A 7,170-nucleotide genomic window follows, 5' to 3' on the forward strand; every position below is an offset into this window, starting at 1 on the left:
TTGTGACATGGTTTACCTTGAGCTACAGAAAGTGTTTGATAAGGTGCTTCACAAATGACTTGTGACATGGTTTACCTTGAGCTACAGAAAGTGTTTGATAAGGTGCTTCACAAATGACTTGTGACATGGTTTACCTTGAGCTACAGAAAGTGTTTGATAAGGTGCTTCACAAATGACTTGTGACATGGTTTACCTTGAGCTACAGAAAGTGTTTGATAAGGTGCTTCACAAATGACTTGTGACATGGTTTACCTTGAGCTACAGAAAGTGTTTGATAAGGTGCTTCACAAATGACTTGTGACATGGTTTACCTTGAGCTACAGAAAGTGTTTGATAAGGTGCTTCACAAATGACTTGTGACATGGTTTACCTTGAGCTACAGAAAGTGTTTGATAAGGTGCTTCACAAATGACTTGTGACATGGTTTACCTTGAGCTACAGAAAGTGTTTGATAAGGTGCTTCACAAATGACTTGTGACATGGTTTACCTTGAGCTACAGAAAGTGTTTGATAAGGTGCTTCACAAATGACTTGTGACATGGTTTACCTTGAGCTACAGAAAGTGTTTGATAAGGTGCTTCACAAATGGGTTTTGTGACATGGTTTACCTTGAGCTACAGAAAGTGTTTGATAAGGTGCTTCACAAATGACTTGTGACATGGTTTACCTTGAGCTACAGAAAGTGTTTGATAAGGTGCTTCACAAATGACTTGTGACATGGTTTACCTTGAGCTACAGAAAGTGTTTGATAAGGTGCTTCACAAATGACTTGTGACATGGTTTACCTTGAGCTACAGAAAGTGTTTGATAAGGTGCTTCACAAATGACTTGTGACATGGTTTACCTTGAGCTACAGAAAGTGTTTGATAAGGTGCTTCACAAATGACTTGTGACATGGTTTACCTTGAGCTACAGAAAGTGTTTGATAAGGTGCTTCACAAATGACTTGTGACATGGTTTACCTTGAGCTACAGAAAGTTTGATAAGGTTTCACAAATAACATGGTTTACCTTGAGCTACAGAAAGTGTTTGATAAGGTGCTTCACAAATGACTTGTGACATGGTTTACCTTGAGCTACAGAAAGTGTTTGATAAGGTGCTTCACAAATGACTTGTGACATGGTTTACCTTGAGCTACAGAAAGTGTTTGATAAGGTGCTTCACAAATGACTTGTGACATGGTTTACCTTGAGCTACAGAAAGTGTTTGATAAGGTGCTTCACAAATGACTTGTGACATGGTTTACCTTGAGCTACAGAAAGTGTTTGATAAGGTGCTTCACAAATGACTTGTGACATGGTTTACCTTGAGCTACAGAAAGTGTTTGATAAGGTGCTTCACAAATGACTTGTGACATGGTTTACCTTGAGCTACAGAAAGTGTTTGATAAGGTGCTTCACAAATGACTTGTGACATGGTTTACCTTGAGCTACAGAAAGTGTTTGATAAGGTGCTTCACAAATGACTTGTGACATGGTTTACCTTGAGCTACAGAAAGTGTTTGATAAGGTGCTTCACAAATGACTTGTGACATGGTTTACCTTGAGCTACAGAAAGTGTTTGATAAGGTGCTTCACAAATGACTTGTGACATGGTTTACCTTGAGCTACAGAAAGTGTTTGATAAGGTGCTTCACAAATGACTTGTGACATGGTTTACCTTGAGCTACAGAAAGTGTTTGATAAGGTGCTTCACAAATGACTTGTGACATGGTTTACCTTGAGCTACAGAAAGTGTTTGATAAGGTGCTTCACAAATGACTTGTGACATGGTTTACCTTGAGCTAGAAAGTGTTTGATAAGGTGCTTCACAAAATGAACATGGTTTACCTTGAGCTTGTTTGATAAGGTGCTTCACAAATGACTTGTGACATGGTTTACCTTGAGCTACAGAAAGTGTTTGATAAGGTGCTTCACAAATGACTTGTGACATGGTTTACCTTGAGCTACAGAAAGTGTTTGATAAGGTGCTTCACAAATGACTTGTGACATGGTTTACCTTGAGCTACAGAAAGTGTTTGATAAGGTGCTTCACAAATGACTTGTGACATGGTTTACCTTGAGCTACAGAAAGTGTTTGATAAGGTGCTTCACAAATGACTTGTGACATGGTTTACCTTGAGCTACAGAAAGTGTTTGATAAGGTGCTTCACAAATGACTTGTGACATGGTTTACCTTGAGCTACAGAAAGTGTTTGATAAGGTGCTTCACAAATGACTTGTGACATGGTTTACCTTGAGCTACAGAAAGTGTTTGATAAGGTGCTTCACAAATGACTTGTGACATGGTTTACTTGAGCTACAGAAAGTGTTTGATAAGGTGCTTGACTTGTGACATGGTTTACCTTGAGCTACAGAAAGTGTTTGATAAGGTGCTTCACAAATGACTTGTGACATGGTTTAGCCAGAAAGTGTTTGATAAGGTGCTTCACAAATGAAAGTGTTTGAGCTAAAAGTGTGCTAAGGTGCTTCACAAATGACTTGTGACATGGTTTACCTTGAGCTACAGAAAGTGTTTGATAAGGTGCTTCACAAATGACTTGTGACATGGTTTACCTTGAGCTACAGAAAGTGTTTGATAAGGTGCTTCACAAATGACTTGTGACATGGTTTACCTTGAGCTACAGAAAGTGTTTGATAAGGTGCTTCACAAATGACTTGTGACATGGTTTACCTTGAGCTACAGAAAGTGTTTGATAAGGTGCTTCACAAATGACTTGTGACATGGTTTACCTTGAGCTACAGAAAGTGTTTGATAAGGTGCTTCACAAATGACTTGTGACATGGTTTACCTTGAGCTACAGAAAGTGTTTGATAAGGTGCTTCACAAATGACTTGTGACATGGTTTACCTTGAGCTACAGAAAGTGTTTGATAAGGTGCTTCACAAATGACTTGTGACATGGTTTACCTTGAGCTTCACAAATGACTTGTGACATGGTTTACCTTGAGAAAGTGTTTGATAAGGTGCTTCACAAATGACTTGTGACATGGTTTACCTTGAGCTACAGAAAGTGTTTGATAAGGTGCTTCACAAATGACTTGTGACATGGTTTACCTTGAGCTACAGAAAGTGTTTGATAAGGTGCTTCACAAATGACTTGTGACATGGTTTACCTTGAGCTACAGAAAGTGTTTGATAAGGTGCTTCACAAATGACTTGTGACATGGTTTACCTTGAGCTACAGAAAGTGTTTGATAAGGTGCTTCACAAATGACTTGTGACATGGTTTACCTTGAGCTACAGAAAGTGTTTGATAAGGTGCTTCACAAATGTTTGACTTGTGACATGGTTTACCTTGAGCTACAGAAAGTGTTTGATAAGGTGCTTCACAAATGACTTGTGACATGGTTTACCTTGAGCTACAGAAAGTGTTTGATAAGGTGCTTCACAAATGACTTGTGACATGGTTTACCTTGAGCTACAGAAAGTGTTTGATAAGGTGCTTCACAAATGACTTGTGACATGGTTTACCTTGAGCTACAGAAAGTGTTTGATAAGGTGCTTCACAAATGACTTGTGACGTGGTTTACCTTGAGCTACAGAAAGTGTTTGATAAGGTGCTTCACAAATGACTTGTGACATGGTTTACCTTGAGCTACAGAAAGTGTTTGATAAGGTGCTTCACAAATGACTTGTGACATGGTTTACCTTGAGCTACAGAAAGTGTTTGATAAGGTGCTTCACAAATGACTTGTGACATGGTTTACCTTGAGATTTAGAAAGTGTTTGATAAGGTGCTTCACAAATGACTTGTGACATGGTTTACCTTGAGCTACAGAAAGTGTTTGATAAGGTGCTTCACAAATGACTTGTGACATGGTTTACCTTGAGCTACAGAAAGTGTTTGATAAGGTGCTTCACAAATGACTTGTGACATGGTTTACCTTGAGCTACAGAAAGTGTTTGATAAGGTGCTTCACAAATGACTTGTGACATGGTTTACCTTGAGCTACAGAAAGTGTTTGATAAGGTGCTTCAAAATGACTTGTGACATGGTTTACCTTGAGCTACAGAAAGTGTTTGATAAGGTGCTTCACAAATGACTTGTGACATGGTTTACCTTGAGCTACAGAAAGTGTTTGATAAGGTGCTTCACAAATGACTTGTGACATGGTTTACCTTGAGCTACAAATGACTTGTGAATGGTTTACCTTGAGTGTTTGATAAGGTGCTTCACAAATGACTTGTGACATGGTTTACCTTGAGCTACAGAAAGTGTTTGATAAGGTGCTTCACAAATGACTTGTGACATGGTTTACCTTGAGCTACAGAAAGTGTTTGATAAGGTGCTTCACAAATGACTTGTGACATGGTTTACCTTGAGCTACAGAAAGTGTTTGATAAGGTGCTTCACAAATGACTTGTGACATGGTTTACCTTGAGCTACAGAAAGTGTTTGATAAGGTGCTTCACAAATGACTTGTGACATGGTTTACCTTGAGCTACAGAAAGTGTTTGATAAGGTGCTTCACAAATGACTTGTGACATGGTTTACCTTGAGCTACAGAAAGTGTTTGATAAGGTGCTTCACAAATGACTTGTGACATGGTTTACCTTGAGCTACAGAAAGTGTTTGATAAGGTGCTTCACAAATGACTTGTGACATGGTTTACCTTGAGCTACAGAAAGTGTTTGATAAGGTGCTTCACAAATGACTTGTGACATGGTTTACCTTGAGCTTTAGAAAGTGTTTGATAAGGTGCTTCACAAATGACTTGTGACATGGTTTACCTTGAGCTACAGAAAGTGTTTGATAAGGTGCTTCACAAATGACTTGTGACATGGTTTACCTTGAGCTTTAGAAAGTGTTTGATAAGGTGCTTCACAAATGACTTGTGACATGGTTTACCTTGAGCTTTAGAAAGTGTTTGATAAGGTGCTTCACAAATGACTTGTGACATGGTTTACCTTGAGCTACAGAAAGTGTTTGATAAGGTGCTTCACAAATGACTTGTGACATGGTTTACCTTGAGCTACAGAAAGTGTTTGATAAGGTGCTTCACAAAAGGCTCATGATAAAAATTAAATCTGTTGGTGTGAGAGAAATGTTATTAAATTGGATAGAAAACTGACTGGAGAGTAGAAAACAGTGAAAAATGAAAACAAATCTGACTATGTCACAGTTACAAGTGATGTGACTCAGGACTTACAGTGGCATTTAGGTAATTTGATGGGTTGGGTCAATACATAACAGATGATGTTTAACTATCAAAATGTAAGGTAATACATGTAGGTTTTCAAAATTCAATAACTTACAATTTAAATGTGAATGTGTTAACTATTGTGGCTTAAAAGAAATATACTGGTATTGTGATAGAAATATCACTTAAATCATTTAAACAGTGTGTTGTAGCTAGCAACAAGGCTAGTAGGAGTTTGGGTAGCATCCATAAAAGTACAGAATACAACACAAGGGATATGGTTTCACTGTATATACTACTTGCAAGGCCTCATTCAGAGTACTGTGTACAGTTTTGTGCTACATTCCTCAAGAAGGACATTGAATTGTTGGAGAAGATTCAGAGATGAGCCACTATGATGATGGGATTGTTCTATGAGGAAAGACTGAATTATCTAAACTTGTTTTCTCTCGTGAGAAGAAGGGTTAGAGGGCATTTAATAGAAGTGTTTAAAATTATTAATATTATTAATAATATAGATCCATCAGGCTCTGTGGGGGTTAACAGTGAAAACAATAGGAAAAGGTCATAAATTCAAATTTTGGTAGCATAGTAGTTGCTTGCAGTTTAGACAGTATTACTTTTAAAACAGGGCTTTTGAATTTTGAAGTGAGCTACTTTCAAGGGTGGCAGAGGCAGAAAATGTAACTGAATTTAAGAAAAGATTTGCTGAATGCATGAGTAGTTTTGTTTGTTTTTGTTTGTTTTGAATTTCACACAAAGCCTAATGAAAGCCATCTGAGCTAGCCGTCCCTAATTTTGCAGTATAAGATTAGAGGGAAGGCAGCTAGTCATCACCACTCACTGCCAACTCTTGAGCTACTCTTTTATCAACAAATAGTGTGATTGACCATCACATTATAATGCCCTTACGGCTGAAAGAGTGAGCATGTTTGGTGTGACGGGGAATGGAACCTGCAACTCTCATATTACGAGTTGAGTGCCTTAACCACCTGGCGATGTCAAACATGGATAAGAAGTAAAAGGTACTTATAGTTGGGAGCTGGAAGGGACATCTTGGACTAATAAACTTCTTTCTGTCAATTTAATTTTTTATAAATTTATATTTTACCCTTGCTAAACTATCATTAGATCTGAAATGACTGTTGAACTGTATATACATGTTTTACCCTTTTCAAACACCTATTTTATACTTTTTGAACTAATACTAGATATAAATGTACTATTAACGCAATACATGATGCTATGAAAACATACATATAGGTTAAAAATAAATTTAAGAGAAAAATATAAAAGTATATATTACATGAGTTCTTTTATAAGGTAGACTTTTCTTCATCAATTTGCCCCTTTTGAAAATACTTCAGTTAAAGTGTTTCATATTTCTGTTAAAACTATACATATAGTTTCACCTTTCTTAACCAAGAGCAAATTTGACTGTACTGTTCACCTGAACTTATATGATATACAGCTATATTATGAGCTCCTATCTTCTACAGTAACACATATGTTGTTGTTTGTCTAAATAATTGATTAAATAGCATTGATGTTGCATAATAGCAACATGTTGTCCAGAACTGCTGCCAGAATGAAACAGATCAAAACTGAATTGTCATTAGCTGGCTCATTATGAATCACTTAAAACTGATAGCTAATCAAGGGAAAGGAAGCCAATAGGTGACATCACCCACTGGATAAAGAAAGCGAGTTAACTTTCTAAAACCATGTACATTTTCTTTATGTAGTTCTCCAGTAGGAGACACTCGTATATAATGTTGTAGTATTTTACTTTACAGAAAAATTAAAATGGTATTAAACACTCACTGGGAAAACATGAAATTACTGTTTACTCATTCACTTTGGGAATACACACTTGATATTTTTTACTGTTTTAGTTACAAAGTTTTTAGTTTACTCTTTCAGTAATGTCCAGACTTGTTATGTTTCAGAAGAGTATAACTCAGTCACAGTCTTAATCACAAAAAAAACCTCATAAAACTCCTTAGCAAGTTATGCTGCGATTACAG

Source organism: Tachypleus tridentatus, chromosome 9, assembly GCF_004210375.1.
Source record: "Tachypleus tridentatus isolate NWPU-2018 chromosome 9, ASM421037v1, whole genome shotgun sequence".
NCBI classification, from domain to species: Eukaryota; Metazoa; Arthropoda; class Merostomata; order Xiphosura; family Limulidae; genus Tachypleus; species Tachypleus tridentatus.